The sequence below is a fragment of the Odocoileus virginianus genome, unplaced genomic scaffold (genome assembly GCF_023699985.2).
Source record: "Odocoileus virginianus isolate 20LAN1187 ecotype Illinois unplaced genomic scaffold, Ovbor_1.2 Unplaced_Contig_29, whole genome shotgun sequence".
NCBI lineage: Eukaryota > Metazoa > Chordata > Mammalia > Artiodactyla > Cervidae > Odocoileus > Odocoileus virginianus.
Genome location: NW_027224346.1, coordinates 1082876 through 1100484, shown reverse-complemented (window position 1 = coordinate 1100484; position 17609 = coordinate 1082876).

Genomic DNA, 17609 nt, shown 5'->3' with positions numbered 1-17609 from the left:
AAGGACCATCTAACACCTGAGACCCCTCTACAGCGCCATCTGAGCTACAGAGATTGGCTCCAGCTTGGTGAGAGGGCCTTCCTCCACGTGTGTAACTGCCCCCTGACAGCCGCAGAGAGATCCGGTGCCTTACCACTGTCTGCACACTTCCGAGAGGCCCTGGGAAGACGGGAATGTGGCTAGAAGCAGCCGCAGGCAGCCTCCAGGACTGAAGCAGCGGTCGGGGTTCCTGCTGCAATTCCTCACCGTGCTCCGCTGCAGGCTGCTCACCTTAGAGAGGGAGCCCACCACCAATTGCAAAGCAAGGATGTGACTCCTGGCCCAGAAAGACCTGATGATCCATTCGAGTTCATACAGGCACCTCCTGGCCCTTCTGCCCTGGTTTTACCTTCCTCCCCTCGCTTATCTTGGGTAACCTAGGAAGGAGCTGAGGGATGTGAATACTGTTTCTGAGTCTGTTTCTGTGGAGATCTGGGACCCAGTTGGCAAGGAGGAGTATGATTAAATCCAGGCCGACTCGGAGATGATGGCAGGGCGGCAGTGTCTGCAGGGACTTGGGCCACTCGTTAGGGGGGAGCTTTAGGATCAGGAGAGGGAGGAGCTGTGGTGAAAACCAGCGGCATGGGACAAGAACCACCCCTGCTTCCACACCAGACCGGCCTCCCACTCCCCAAGGCGGTGTCCGGAGGGACACAGAGGTGAGTGCTGGGTGGCATAGACAGTAGAGCTCTTTGTACGTCTGGGAAAAGAGGGGTGAAATGTCAACTATGTAGAAATGTCACTGTCAACTACATACATTTCATTCCCATAAACAGTAGCCAAGTCCTACCTATGAAATCCCAGGCACTACCATCAGAGATAAAACAGAAAGAGAGAAACAATCTCTGCTCCCAGCCTAGAAACAGAGCTTTATGAGATGTAACCCCGGATTCCAGCTCCTAACAAGGAACTGATGTTCTTTCACAAAATGGGACAGAGAAGCAGTGGTCTGAGCTATGGAACAGAGAGCCTGGCTCCGGGCAACCCAGGCCAACCCCAATCAGGTAACCTGGAACCCAGGGCGGCCAGACTGTGCTTACGGTTACTGCACCAGTCAGTTATAAGTAGCAAAGGTCTCTGCTTCGGGAGCATTTCCATTCGAGAGGGAAGAAGCTGTTCATAAGTAACGGTCATCAGACTAAGTACATTACACGGTCTGTTAGTGGACTCATGTACAGAAATAAAGAGAAGGAGTGGAGCAGGATGAGGGGATGAGACGTACCGTGGTTTAAAAACAGGGACGGTCTCTCTGAGAAGGAGGCATCTGAGCGAGGACTCGTAGGGAGTGAGGTCCACTCAAGGAGCAGAAGTCGGGGGTCTTGAGTGAACCATGGGCCCTCCTCCATGTGGGTCTATCAGGCTGGTGAGGGGCCTCCCCTCTGCAAAGTGAGGGCCTAGAAGGCAGGCCCTATGCTCTCTCCTCATCCTTTCTTACAAGGTCTGGTACTTGGAAGTGTTCAGTTAAAATCCAGCCATGACGCATATTCCGGAGAGGCAGTCCTGGGTCTGCTCTGGGTATGGCCCCTTTCCTGGGCTGATGAAACCCCTGGTAAAACTCTGGATACACACAGAGTGGTGCTGCATTGTCATACAAGAGAGGACACTGAACAGGACCTTCAAAATAATTTCCCACCTTCACACTTTCAGATGACAACTCCTTCATAATGGCTCATATGGGACGATGTACCCCAAACCTGGTCAAGAGACACATTCAGCTTTGGTCCTCCTAAGGTTGTAATCTCAGATGGTAAAGAACCTTGCCTGCAATGCAGGAGACCTGGGTTCAATCCCTGGGTTGGGAAGATACCCTAGAGAGGGGAATGGCTACCCAAATATGGCAGATTTCATTTTCTTGGGCTCCAAAATCACTGCAGGCTGTGACTGAAGCCATGAAATTAAAAGGTACTTGCTCCTTGGAAGAAAAGCTATGACAAACCTAGACAGCATAATAAAAAGCAGAAACATCACTTTGCCAACAAAGATCCGTATAGTCAAAGCTGTGGTTTTTCCAGAAGTCATGTACAAATGTGAGAGTTGGACCATAAAGAAGGCTGAGCACCAAAGAATTGATGCTTTTGAACTGTGGTGTTGAAGAAGACTCTTGAGAGTCCCTTGGACTGCAAGGAGATCAAACCAGTCAACCCTAAAGGAAATCAACCCTGAATATTCATTGGAAGGACTGATGCTGAAGCTGAAGCTCCAATACTTTGGCCACCTGATGCAAAGAGCCAACTCACTGGAAAAGACTCTGATGCTGGGAAAGACTGAAGGCAAGAGAAGGGGGCAACAGAGGATGAGATGGTTGGATGGCATCACCAACTCAACAAACAGGAGCAAGCTCCAGGAGATGGTGAAGGACTGGGAAGCCTGGTGTGCCGCAGTCCATGTGGTCCCAAGGAGTCGAACAAGACTAAGCAACTGAACAACGAGGTTGTAATGTAATCCAGCCAGAGTACTGGTCTTCCTAATAACCCAGTGTGACCGTCTTTGGCTCCTCTCTGTGTCAGACCATCTCACAGGCCTCCTCGGGTACACTTGGCCTCACCCGTGTCCCAGACCTTCGGCCCCTTGCTCTGCTGCTGCACCCGTGGCTGAACTGGAACCTTCGAGGGCAGTGGGCAGGTGGGATTTGCCCCCCAAGATCCATCCCAGAGACAGACCGCCAGGATGCCCTGAGACCTGGGCCCCAGGGCACCCGACCATTGTCACAGGTGTTGCAGAGGGAATTCTTCTCTGCTTCTTCCTCCCAGGGCTTCTGTTTCAAGCACAGAGAAAACACAGCTACTACAGGTAAATAGCAAGAATTCTGCTTGTTTCCGGGACACGTGCCCCCATGACAAATCTTTCAGATGCCTTGTTCTATGTTTAAGATGGAGCCGTAAAAATTCAAGATTAAGTCCCACCCAAGGACTCAGTGCTTCAACTGTTTCAATAATAACTAGACACAAAGGACTTGAGTCCCACCCACTGAAAAAGACCATAAGATTTCCTTTACTCCTGGAGTCTGTTTTCACATTCACGCCTCTCACGAGCCCTCCACTTCTGTCTCCCTGTAGGAAATGAGCAGTAAATGACCCTACTCTGGGTTAGCGGCACCATCTGACAAAGAGACCATTAAGATGCGAATTGCCCTGCGTGTGTGCATGTGTGTGCCTGTGTGTGCATGAGCCTGATATTTCCCGGCACGCAAAAGTCTGCTAAGGCTTTTAAGCTCTGCTTTGAAATTTTTTTGACTCAGATAATTTTCCAGGATCTTATTCAGCTGAACTCATCAAATGCACTTTGTTTTTTTCCCATTGTGGATCAGCACAGGCAATTTTCCGAACGACTGGGGGGATTATTACTCTAATGTGTTTTTTTTCCCTGAGATCTGTTTACCTCCTCATGAGCTGAACCTCACCTTCTCCAGCCTGTGATGGAGGTTGGAAAGAGTGACTACCTGGTCTTTTTCACATTAAAAAAGAAAAAAGAAAAGAGCTAATAGGAAATCTAGTTTTCACAACATGTTCCCTTTACTCAGGGCAGGCTGCTGGGTTCACATGTTTAAACTGGACAGGGAGTGATTTTTCACAAAGTTTCAATGCCCTCAGGCTCAGCAGTGCACTGCTGTGGGTCTGGCCTAGACTTAGTAAACACTGCTTTGTAGAGCAGAAGAGAAGGAAGTAACTCGCGGCTCTGAGAGCATATACTTCTGCAGGCCTCTGGGGGCCGATTAGGAAGTTGTGCTGTAGGACCTTGGCCTCCTAGGTCTCATTCTGCACAAGCTGGATTGTGGAGAGGATCTAAGAGTAAGAGCGGTGTGGAGAGGCTTTCTGAGGCAGATTCTGTGCTCACTCTGCACACGGGACTCTGAGATGCTCCTCTCTCAGGCCCCCCTCTCGGCCATGTTTTAGGGTTATCTCCTCTGCACGAAGGATAACTTTAAAATCCTTAGGCTGGCACCCAAGACCCTTTGCAGAATTGCTGCAAATCATCTCTCCACCTTTATTTCCCTCCCCTGAGCTACACTCCTCTGCAGTGGGACACCCAGCCCAGAGCAGACACCAGGTCTGCCACCCCCAAACCCACCCCCCATTTTCCAAACTTACGGCCCTCTTTTTACGGAGCTCCCAGGGCCAGAAAGCATCGTGCTCACCTTCTGAAGTCACAACCACCTTTCCAGGCCCACATGAAACAACATCTCCTTCGAAAAGCTTTCTCAGATACCCCATCCCAGTTGGAATTCATTTCTTCCTCCACCCACTCCACACTCTGTGTCTATTTCATGGGGCTTAACAGAAGTTTGGGCTGAAGTGGGTAAAGAAGAAATGGGCAAATCCCACATATAGGTATTTTAAACTTAACTCCCCTGTTTTGTTAAGAGGGAGTGAAATGCTTGTGTGAATGGAAGCTGATAGAAGCAAAGCAGGAAAGGCTGGTGGGTTTGAAGGGGACGGAGTGTCCCAGGATATTCCTGCATACATAGAGGTCTCCCCTGCAGAGCCAGAGAGTAGGACCTAGGTTCTAAAACCCAAGGTGGGGGATGAGAGCTGCAATGTGAACTGCCGACACATTGGTGGTGATGGCTCATGAATAATATGAAGAGAAATGGCCTTAAGTGTTGAAGTGCTGTCCAAAATTCCCTGTGTCTCTGGGGTCAAGACCAGTAGATTGGGGTGGCCAGACTTAACAGGACTGGAGCCCCTCATCAAAGACAACGTGACGGCTCTTATCTCTGCACCTGTCTCATCCGCTTTGCTTTGAACATCTTGAGGGCAGGAATCAAGCCTTCCTCATCGGGACACCTCCCGCATGCTGGCACTCAATGATAGGTATAGAATTGAATTGAATTAAACTAAGTGAGCCCCAGTAAAGGTTTCTATCTTAATGGGCTCTTAATAGCATCCATAAGAAAACTAGATTCAATTTTACATAGCTTTAAAACCCTTATTTAGCCTAAATCAGCTTCAAAGAGGAAAATACTTCTTTCAGAGAGGTATGTGTGCCTGGAAATATAAAAACATGCAGGAGAAAGGGCCTTCATCTGAAACATTTTCTAAACCGTAAGCCATTCACTCCAGCTTTGGTCCAATAGTGTGAGATGTCTTCTCTGTCCTCTTTGCTTTGAAATGTAAAATATTTTTCAAATGTGAAAAAAAGTGCTGATAGAGCCAATTCAGGTCTATTTTATAATTGGGGGAAAATAAAAGTATACCCATACAGAAAAGGAAAAGAAAACATTCACGCCACCCAAAGAGAAATGCTCTGTCCGCATTTGGTTGTTATGACTTCCCACGTCTCCCTTAGCACCTCCAGACCTCACCTCAGGCCCAGCAGCTACATGTGTCCAGAGTCCTGCACCGGGACCGCGGCCACGTCCTTTCTGCTCGGTCACTGCCTGAGCTACCTTGGCTATTGTCCCCCTTTCTCTTCATGGATTCTCCCGCACTCATTTTAGGGTCTCACATTTTATGCTTTCTCTTCTTTCCCATCTGTCAAAACCTGCTCTCAGGAAAAGTTCTAACTTGCACACTCTGGAGTCTAAACCACAAGTAAAACTTTGTGTGCTCCCCATTCCAGAAGTATATGCATTTAACTTGAAGGGAAAGCCTTAAACGAAAGAACTATAACCCCAACCCTCAGCTCCAGAGCCCTAATAGAGTACTTCTTATGTGTTCTCTCTGGAGGCAGATTCAAGTTGTGTCATCCTGATGGACACCAACATTGAGGACCCTCCTCCTGAAGAAATTCTGGTAGATTCAGTGTTATGAATACAAAATTAGATATCAAAGAATACTGATTTAGAAGAAAGCTGTATATGTGAGGTACTCTCAAGTTTGGTCTTTGGGAACTTGACAAATTCATTTCTGATTTTTTTTTCATCGATAAACGATCAAAATGAGTGCCGTTAGCCCCACTTTACAGGTGTGGAGACTGAGACCCAGGGAATCACAGTCAGCAAAGAGAATCACGTAGTGACAGACAGTGGAGGCATCTACCCGACTGAACTGGAGGCAAGAAGAGTTAAATGATGTCTTATAACAAAGAAAATATTTGTAGATGAGATCCAAACACACATCTCCTGGCTCCAAGCCTGCTGTTCTTTTTAGGACCTGAGCCATCTCACTGTAGCTCACATCTGCTGAAACTTGGGCCAATGCTTCCCGCCCACTGCCCCCCTCCCCCAAATCCAATGTGGTCTGACTTCTTTAAGAAGAAAAAAAAAGGAGGTACTATTGTTCCAGGCTTGGCCTTTTCATATATACAAACATGGTGAAAAAACAAGACTAAGCATATCATCTTAATATTAAGGAGTCCTGAGAGAAATAAGGTTGTGTCATGTTCCTGGTAACAGGAGTGCCCAGAAAATGTCCACACCAAATTTCTACAAGTAAATTACATGGTAAGTAAAGAACTCACTATTTCAAGGAACTCTATAAGAAAACCTTCTGTTAAAACTTAAAAGAATTCCTGTCAATCAAAGAAGAACATCCTAATTTCTCTTTTGAAAGTCTGAATGTTCATACCCAGGGCTTTCTTTTGGTAGAACACAATTATACACACTATGAAAAGTGCTGAGATTTGGACAGGCCTGTGAGGTGGACAGAAATAGCAACTGAGGGATTTCTCTGGTGGTCCAGGGGTTAAGAATCTGTGCTTCTACTACAGAGTGTGTGGGTTTGATTCCTAGCTGGGGAACTAAGGTCCCACATGCCACATAGTGCAGCAAAGAAAACAAACAAAAAGCCAACAAACATGGTTTCATTCAACAATAAGAACGAGCTGCAACACTGTGAAAATGTGTCAGTCTTGCAAATTTTGTTTTCAGTTCCACTGTGTGAATGCTGCTGTCAATAGGGTTTCCTGTCCTGTCTTTAAGAGATGATTATCCTGCCTGTTTTCTTACAAACCATGCGAGATTGACTGCAGCAATGGCCCCATTGTCCATGCCTCCCAGGTCTGCAGTATTACCTTGTGCTCCTCTCAGTAAGAAGTGGGATCTATTTCCCCACTTCTTGAATATGGGCTGATCTTGTGACTTGCGTAGGCCAATGGAAGGCGACTGAAGTGCCCCATGTGCCTGTTCAGAGCTCAGGCCTCAGGAGGCCTTTCAGGCTTCTAATCACCATCATGGCCCCCTGGGATTGCACTGTGAACAGTCCAGGCTAGCTTACTGGAGAGTGAGAGCCATGCAATCCTGGACCATCTTCCCCACCCCCACTGCCTGAGCAGACAGCCAGCCCACCAGCAGACATGCGAGTAGGGCTCCACGAGACCACCCAGTCCCCGACGGGAGCATGAGCAGATCCAATCTGTACCGTTTGAAATGGGCTTCATCTGGTTTAGATCAAAAGAACCTCCCAGGCGATCCATGGATGGACAAGCTAAATAAATATTGTTTTAGGGCAGCTTGTTTCTGTAATTAACTAACAATAGATGACAACCACAATACCTTCTTACAAAGATTAGCTACTTTGAGAGAGCGTTTTCTGTCTTAAAAATGAAGCATTCACACTGGTGGTTAATATTCCATCTGCTTTAATATCTTAGACCAGTGCACTGTGGCAATCTGAGCTTAAATAATTCCACAGTATGAATGTATTCACAAGGAGTTACTGACACACATGTCTGGCAAGAACATTGTTCTGGCAGTCATTAAAAAGCAGGAAAAGTAGACTTTCCAGAACCAAGTGAATTTTTTTCTATGACTAGATCTGACTTTGCTCTCACTCTAAAGATTCAGTCATTTCTCTTGGCATTTACTCAAATTATTAAGAATTTCTAGATATACTGTAATTATGCAGTAGAATTATCAGGAATAAATCTCTATTATGCATAGAATAACCCCTTTACAGGCTGTTTGGCAGGCTGACCACCTATTTTTGTAAATAAAGTTTTACTGGTACATAGTCACGCTCACGCATTTACATATTACCCATGACTGCTTTTGTGTGACAGCGGCAGAGCTGAGTAGCTGCAACAGACATCCTAGGGCTGACAAATGCTAAAACATTTAGTATATGACCTTCCAACCCCTGCAGTATACCACAAACATTTTTATATTAACAGTAACTCTATTAACATAGCCAGTATTAAGATATGCCAAAATTACAAGCTTTGGTCTGATAAAACCTAACCAATCACATTGCAGGGACAGATAGAAAGAGAGGCAGGGGTGTATGAGGCTACTGTCAGCAAAAAACTGTAGGAATACAATCCTGTTGGGTCTGTTGGCTGGATTTGCCCCAGTTAAGCTGCAGCTAGGTTATACAACACGAACAGGTGAGCCAGTGGCCACAAAGTTCAGTTCAGTTCAGTCACTCAGTCGTGTCTGACTCTTTGCAACCCCATGGACTGCAGCATGCCAGGCTTCCCTGTCCATCACCAACTCCCAGAGCTTACTCAAACTCATGTCCATTGAGTTGGTGATGCCATCCAACCATCTCATCCTCTGTTGTCCCCTTCTCCTCCTGCCTTCAATCTTTCCCAGCATCAGGGTCTTTTCCAATGAGTCAGTTCTCCTTCACATCAGGTGGCCAAAGGATTGGAGTTTCAGCTTCAGCATCAGTCCTTCCCATGAATATTCAGGACTGATTTCCTTTAGGATGGACTGGTTGGATCTCCTTGCTGCCCAAGACTCTCAAGAGTCTTCTCCAACACCACAGTTCAAAAGCATCAGTTCCTTGGCACTCAGCTTTCTTTATAGCCCAACTCTCACATCCATACGTGACTAATGGAAAAACCATAGCTTGGACTAGACAGACCTTTGTTGGCAAAGTAATGTCTCTGCTTTTGAATATACTGTCTAAGTTGGTCATAACTTTTCTTCCAAGGGGCAAGTGCCTTTTAATTTCATGGCTGCCGTCACCAACTGCAGTGATTTTGGGGCCCCCCAAAATAGTCTGTTCTCACTGTTTCCCCAACTATTTGCCATGAAGTGATGGGACGAGATGCCATGCTCTTTGTTTTCTGAATGTTGAGTTTTAAACCAACATTTTCATTCTCCCCTTTCACTTTCATCAAGAATCTCTTTAATTCTTCTCCACTTTCTGCCGTGAGTGTTGTGTTATCTGCATATCTCAGGTTATTGATATTTCTCTCAGCAATCTTGATTGCCGGGAGTGGCCATAAAGGAATTCCACAAAGTCAAGCTCCAGTGAGCTCTGCCCATCTCTTGTTCTGTAGCCCATTCATTAGTCTTGGCCCTTAGGAATCAGCTGATTCTTCTGCCAGACCCGTAGTTATATTTCAGGCATCTTAGGGCTCATAGCCAGGGCAGACAGACAGCTGGGCTTGCCATTCACCCTTCTAAGCCTTGGCTTCCTTGTTTATAAAATGACAACCAGGTGGTGATCTCTGAGGTTTCTCCCAGGCTGGACACCGTGATTCTGAGCTGGTGCAGTGAGGGTGGTGCTGCTGGCGTGGCAGGGGGTGTGGCGACTAGTGGTGCAGACCCACCAAGGCCATCCATTGGCTACACAGGCTTCCCTGACTCCTATGGATCTGCTGACCCCAACTTGGCTCTGCATATGGGGACTCTGAGCCTCAAATTCTGGCAAACCCACATTGCCACAGGGACAAGGCACCTGTTGGCACCTCACTCAGTGGGGTTTCAGATAGGCAGATGGCAAAATGGTGGTGCCACCAGCTTTTCCAAAAAACAAAGAGAGAGGATGTGTATCTATCTGGCAGGAAGTGAGTCTGAGCACTCAGGTGTTAGCAGGATAACTCTGGTGTTAGAAATGCTAGTGCTTGATCATTTTCTTCTTTTTACCAATGTGCACTTTCACAATGATGGTATACAAAGAAAAAGAAACAATAAAAAGTGTTTTCAAAGGCCCTCATTCCCATCACTAAGGCAACAGGGATGACTAGGGCAGGCTGATGATCAGGCCCTTCCTAGCTACACATTTTCCATGCTGAACCATGACCACCTCTCCTCCCTTTCAAACCCAGCCTTGATGCTCAGTGTTAAGTATACTTCCTGTGCACATAGCAGGGCATGTCCCAGGCCAGTGCGAGCCCACCCCTGTGTTTGGGAATGTTTTGCTTCTGCTATAGCAGGTACTCCAAAACCTGCTTGGCCATTAGAAACACTCGAGGAAATTTAATGTGCAGTAATACTATTTCCGGGGGCCCTGACTCGTATGGAGTCAGACTGGTTTAGAAGCTCAGGGGTACTGCTTAAATAGCTGCCCTTTCTAAGTTTCCCCAGATGGTTTCAATGCTCAGCTTGGTTTGGGGTTCAGATCTTTCTGGAACCAGAGCCAGTCTGGGAAAGGGAACCTCAGTCTCCTGCTGGGCTTTACAGATGCCAAGGAGAAACATGGAAAAGTGATCAGTGGGTTTCCTCTTGTCAATCATATTTCCCCCTCCCAAGTCTCTTTTTATTTTCTGTATTGGTGAAGAGCTCAACCTCAAAAACCATCCTGCCTGCCTCCTCTCCTCTGTTCTGCTGATGTCTAATTGCAGGACTTTGGGCAAGTTTCTAAACCTCCCTGTGCCTCAAGCTCCCTTATCCGTGAACTAAAGATCATGGCACCACCTGCTTTGGAGTACTGTTGTGAGAACTGTACCAACTGACACGTAGAATACTTAGAGGGGTGCCTGGCCTGCGGTAAAGCTCACTAGTGGTGGCTACTGTTTTCATTATTTGACTTGCTCTGGTCCCACATGTCACCCTCAGCACACTTGCCTTGGGCCCCTTTCTAGAGGGAAGCGCAGCTCCTTGGGGCACAAGGGGAGGTGCCCCATCCGAGAGGAAGGTCTGGGACGGACTTGTCAGTATTCATGCAGTTACCACCCCCAGCACAGCCTTGGGTCACGGGGGTGGGGCATACTGTGCAACAGAGCACTTCCCCAGGGTGCAGGACAGATGTGGGGGCTCCGGGTCCTAGCCCTGGGCTCCCTGGGGGCCAAGGGCAAAGCGTCTCCATGTCAAGGAAAATACAAGTAGGGACCACCTACCTCAGGGCATGCTCTTCCTTCCCGTCAGGATGGCTGCACATTTGGAAAATGGGCAGTATTTTAAGATGTAATTATCAGAACAATAGACCCTAAGCAATTGGACAAGGTGAGAAATTTCATCACTCGCCAAGTTTCATGCTAAAACTGTGGAGTTTAGCAAATTTCTACTCCTGCTCATGCTGTGGGTTAATAAACAACCATAGCCAGGGCTGATCACAGACTGAGGGAGAAAAAAGCTTTCCTCCAACCTGTCAACTCTGTACCTGGAGCAATTTGGGATGGCAGAGCTCCAGAAACTGCAAGAAGCTGTCACTAACAGTGCGACTGTGGTCTTTTGCGCATACAGGAGACGTGCTAGTTGGTGGCTGCTTTTTTTGAAGCTACATATATTAGCAACCCACAGTGAATCCGTCCTTTATTTTTAGGCACCAAGCGTGATCCTTTCTGCTCCCAGGATGGCATGAGATACTTCAACTGATGATTTAATGAGCACAACCTCATAAAAATAGCACAATTATCTATATTTACAACCCAGAAGTTTCTAGTGTCACCTTATGTTTGGAGGTGTGTAAGCATTTACTGGATGCCCTCGAGCATAAATAAATGACACTGATGGGGTAGAAAAAGCACAAGAATTCCAGTGAGACTAGCCGAGTATGAGGCCCAACTCCAAGCTCTGGGTATCTTTAGGTACATTTCTTGATCTCTGAGATGGCCTTTGGGAATCCCAGCCCCCTCAGGGGGGTATGGCCAAGAAATGAATGCTTACACATATTCCACTGGCTCCCTGTGTTTCCCAATCACCCTGCGGCTAGGCAGGGTCACATGACTAGCCAATGAAGGAGGGGCAGAAATGACCTCTGCCCCTTCCAGCTGAGGCAGTGAAAAACCCAGGTGTGATTATGCCACCTCTCTATGGTCTGGCCCAAGGGACTGAGAAGGCCACCCTCCTCTTCAAATGATGCAGCTTACGAGACGGCAGAGCTTCTTTCAGCCTGGGTCTCTGAGCGGCTTTGTGGAGGGGAGCATTCACTCCTCCTCCCCCATTCCCAACTCCTCATGGACCTTCAATGAACAGACAGCAGCCTTTTTTCAAGTCATAAATGAATGTTATATATAAAAAATTTGAAGTTCAATGATTTGAACTTAGACAGTTTGAGTAAGAAATCATCTTTGTTAACCTGGTAGCATGGAGATTTTTGTGTTCTTAAGGGACTTCTGTTAAGGGGTTTCCAGGTAACTTCCTCCATTCTCAGAACAACATGGCCCACCGTCACTAACAGCCAAGCTCATTGTGAGATGTAATGGTAAAGAGAGTGTGGGTTCTGATGCTGTACTGCCTTGATCTGAAACCATGCTCCGTCATTCATGAGCTTTGTGATTGCTCTGTGCCTCGGTTTCCTTATTGAGACATGGAGCTCATTCTTCAGAGGATTGGTACACATACCAATAGATGTAAAACCTTTGAAACCGTGTCTTACACATAGTAAGCACTCAGTAGACAGCAGCCACGACTAGGTAAACCATCTAGCACATGGCAGGTATTCAGCAAATATTAGTGTCCTGGATCACCTCTTCTTTCCCTTGGATCCGGGATTCCCAGCTAGAGCTGAACATTAAAATAACTTAGGGAGATCTGAAAAAGGACCGAGCCTGGGCTGCACACGCAGAGTTCCCGATTTAATTGGCCCATGGGCACTGATTCAGACAGACAGGCGCCCCTGCTGGACCGGACAGTACATTAGGACTGTCTTCCCCCCACCACCCCCAACCCCCGACTCCCCCAACCTCCCTCCTCCTGGGCCTGCAGCCGTCTCAGCACCGCCTCTGGATTGCTTGGCACCATCCTGTGCTCCGGGGCAATCCCATCCTCCAGGGGTAAGGATTTCTGAGTTCTGGGCCTAGCGCTCTCGAACACAGCATCAGCTCACACTTGCTGGCTGCCTGACTCTGGTCTTGTGGTCCAGAAACTAACTGCTCTTTCTTTCTGAGGCTGAGTTCCTAAGAGGCATTCCTGCCTCAGCAGCTCCCAGAGCTGGGTGTGCTGCCCCAGGGATCATGCCTGAGTTCAGATGCAACAATACACCTGGAAGAGAATGGAGGTTTTCCAGAACAGGATGAGGAGAAACCTGAGTCTCGGGAAGAGGGCAGGGAGGGGAGACAGAAGGAACGCGGGGCAGCGGAGCAGGCCGGCTGCTGGTGCAGTGGGGTACTGAGCATGAGCCCGCAGTGAAGGCTGGGACAGAGAGAAGATGCTGCTTGTGTGTGTGTGTGTGTGTGTGTGCGTGTGTGTCGGGGGAGGGGGGGCGCAGCTCAGCAGGAGACAGGTGGGCTTGGAGGAGTAGAAGGAATAGAGGCCCAGGTACTGAATTCTCAACTGGGTCCCTTGTGCCAAGCCCTCACCCTGGTGAGCTGCCCTGGACAGCCCTGGACCCTGCTGAGTCTTGGGTCCATTTCCATCCTGTCAGTCAGCCCTGCCCCAAACCTGGGGCTTCACCTCAGGAGCCCTCCCTGATGTCTGGTCTCTGCTCTCTGAGATATACTTCCCGGAGACAGCTGTCTGCCAAGGACCTCTACATGCCACTGAGATGAGGCGACTCTGGGGCAGAAAGCTGAGGATGGAGTGGGTAAGCTGTGTGGACAGGCAGGGAAAGGGCCTTCAAGCAAAGCCAGCAGCAAGTGTAACAGCCGTAGGGTGAGCACGCACTCGAGTGTTCCAGGCATCGGCGGGATAGAACGGTCCGGGGAACGGGGTAAATCAGCAAGTGGGATAGGTGGCCGAGGTGACACCACACAGGGCCGGACAGGCCAGGTAAGGAGTCTGGCTTTTACTCTGAGTGAAATGAGCAAGTTCTGTTCTCGAAAACTCACAAAACTTGTAACCTGAAACAGCTAAGGTGACAAGGAAAAAGCAAAGATGGGCTGAAGTTGAAGAAGTAGGATGTGGTCGTGGTTTGAGCTCCCTCTTTGTGACAAAGCACAGTGCCAAGTTCTAGTTCCCCTACCGTGCAGCCAGGCCCTTCTCCCCAGAGGCAGTCCTGCCCCAGGAAGAATGTCCAGCTTCCCCCCCACCACTCTGCCTACCCTGCCCTTGTGCAGGCAGCTGCCTTGCCCTACACTGCCAAGTAGGAAGTGTTCATGTACCCCTCCTCCTCAGTCCAAGGGAAGAGACAGGAGAGAGCGGACATCAGTTCTGGTTGGTAAAGCCTCTTAACGTGGGTGCTTTGTATGTGGGGGTGGGGAGGGGAGCTGAGAAGGAGAAGCTGCTGCTACCTTTAGGGGAGCAGAGGGACTGGCCCTGAAGATCAGATGACCAGCCCATCTTCCCCACCTTCCCTCCATCCCTCATCTCTTGCTCCTTCCACCACAGGCTCCCTGGGTTGAAGGCTTTGTTCCTGTTTTGTTGTCAAGCCCAGTGGCTCTGACTGCATTCAAAGGCAGGACACTCTGATCCGATCCAAAAACTATGCACAGGCCATGTCTCCACAATTTGCCCACCTCCCCACACTCTGCCCCACACTCCGTGGTGACTGGAGACTTCATCTGGCCTAGAGACAGGTGACAGCTGTGACCAGGATTCCAATAGCTCGTTATGTTCTAGTTAAAACTACTGTTGCCCAAAGAATAATTTGTGTAGCAAACCTCTGAACAACATGTTCATAGTAAAGTTAAAAGGCAGCTTTGAAAATGATATAAATAATCTTTATCTATTGATCCATCCTTCCCTGGTGGCTCAGTGGTAAAGAACCTGCTTGTCAACACACACTTGATCCCTGGGTCAGGAAGATCCCCTGGGAAGGAAATGGCAACTGAGTTCAGGATTCTTGCCTGGGAAATGCCACAGACAGAGGAGCCTGTGGGTTACAGGTTCACAGGGTCAAAGAGTCAGACAACAACAACTGATCCATCCATCTACCCACACACCCCATCCATTATCTATCTGGGTCCCCAATAGAAAACTGCATAAAGGAGACAAAAGGCAACTAACAAAAGAAATATAAATGACTAAAAACCTTGAGAACCTCAATGTTTCTAGAACTCAAGAAATGTATATTAAAACATTGAGAACAGCCAGTGAACATGGACAGTAGTTAATGTCACGTAGGAAAAGGGAAAACAGACTCGCTCAAGCATTACTGATGGTGATGCACATTGATCTGACCTTTCTGGAGGGGAGTCTAGCAATAGGTAGGAAAATTCTAAACAGGCGTACCCTTATACAGCAATTTCGCTTAAAGGAATTTATTATTAAGAAATAACTGTACAACTCTACAAGGACATACATATAGGGACTTCCAGGAAAAACAACCTAAACCTCCATAGTAGAAACCTGGTTAAATAAGTTATGCTACATGGATATCATGGAATTGTCTTTAGCTACCAAAAATGATATAAAGCCATATTTAGTGATATAGAAAGGAGCCCACAATATAATAAGTACAAAAGCTACATTACAAAATTGTGCAGCGTTTGATACAATTTTTTTGGAAAATTCTGTGTGAAATGTATAAAGAAGTCTGCAAAATATATAGGCCAAAATAAATTATTTTTGGTTACCTCTGAATTATAGGATTTTGTTTGAGTTTTACTTTTTCATATGTTTCTGCATTCTCTGAATTTTAGGTAATGAACATGTATAACTTTTGAAATCAGATAAAATCAGTAATGCTGAAATGCTCTGAACAGTGGGATGAAACGCTTGGTTAGGAGACCTCAGTAGAAAGATGATCGCTGCTCCCTTCTGTTCTCACCTGAAGCCAGTCCATCAGGGCATCTCCAGATGGAATTATGCTTCAACTGCCTCAGGCAGGCAAGTATCTATCCTATTTCTAAAAGTTCCCAGTAAAAGAAGCTTCAAAACTTCCCTTGACAATCCATTCCAGAGTTTATCAAATCCATCTGAAAAAGAAATTTACCCTAATGTCTAATCTGAAACACCTGTTCTGTGATTTAAGCCACTGCTTTTCTCCTTCAACTTGCAGTGAAAATAGGAACTGGTGGCTGCCGTTGGTCCTAATCAAGAGCAATTATTTCCAGAATATCTGAAATTGTATACATCCTGCAAGCTAAACACAAGTGCCTACATACACTCACAAGTGCAAGTGAGCATGCATGTGTGAGCAAGCACACACGCACACACACATACACTCAGGACTCTATAAACTGGCATTATCACATAAGCAAACATTAAATTCTGAGCCTTAGGCTCAGTCGAAGAAGCCATTTGGGAAACCCCAGCCCATCCTTAGGCAGCTCAGAAGCACGGATTTCAGCCCCAGGCTATCTGTGTGTCCAGCAGTAACACTGCCAGGAGGGTAACCTTGAGCAGCAACGGGAACTGGAGATGCTGCAGGAATCTATCTGACTTGTTCTGGTTGATAAGAAAGAATATCATCCCCCTGCACCTTGAGAAGAAGAGAGAGAAGAGCAGTTTGCTGATGCTGACAGCCCACGTGAACGGCACCTTGTGACATCAGCTTTCTGTCTGTCTGCTCCTTAATCCCTCCTCTGTTCTGCTCGCTCCCTCCTTGTCCTCCTGATCCTTCCCTTCATCATCTTCTGCCCAGTTTATTGTCTTCAACCACACCGTGGCTCACATTTATTGTTCATTTACCATGCCTCAGACAGTGTTCCAAGAAATCTACATGTACTCATTCAATTCTCACAACCACCCTAGAAAATGGATTCCAGTACTCCCATTTAAAGTGGTTTAATCCATGAGCTCTGTCCGCTACTTGCTGGGCACCAGATAGTCTCTAGATGCAATCCTTACTAGCAATGGGGGATTCCGTGGCCCCAGAGGCACTCCAGGATGGGAGGGCAGATGTGCCGAGAAGCTTCCATGGCTCAGAGACCAAGGGAGCTGAACAGGGTAGAAGTGGCGGAGACCTCAGGCTTTGGAGCCTGGAGCAAATGCTGTCATGCCTCAATCCACAATCTTTGGGCGTATGTGCTTTCCAAGATGACTTTCAACCACCAGGCTCTGCCTCTGTGCCTGAGGGCACTTATTCCCCAAACCAGAGTAGGCCACTCTGCCCCGGGAGCCGTCTTCAAACTCAGCTGTTGGTATATTAATACCCCAACTCTCTCAGCCCTTGAGTGGGATTATTCTGGGTCATGAGTTTCGTCTCCAGGGGGTTAAACCACGGCCATAATGATAATTATATGACAGTCATCCTTTATTAGCTGCCTTCCTTCTCCTGAATCACTTCCCACTGCCCAGTATATAAAGACTTCCCTGATGACGGAGGGGTAAAGAATCCGCCTGCCAATGCAAGAGACAGAGAAGACTCGGGTTCAATCCCTGGGTCGGGAAGATCCTCTGGAGGAGGAAATGGCAACCCACTCCAGTATTCTTGCCTGGGAAATCCCGTGGACAGAGGAGCCTGGTGGGCTATGGTCCACGGGGTCGCAAAACAGTTGGACACGACTGAGTGAGTGAGCACACGCACACCCAGTGCATTACTTGTACTTGAATCCTTATCGCCTTCTTGGGAAAACCTCAGGCAGGGTTTCGGACAGGCCTGGTTTGAATGCCAGCTCCGGTCCTTTCCTTCTATATGGACTTTGATGAGCTTTGACTCTGGAAAGGGGGGTGAGATGCTACATGTCTATATATTAAC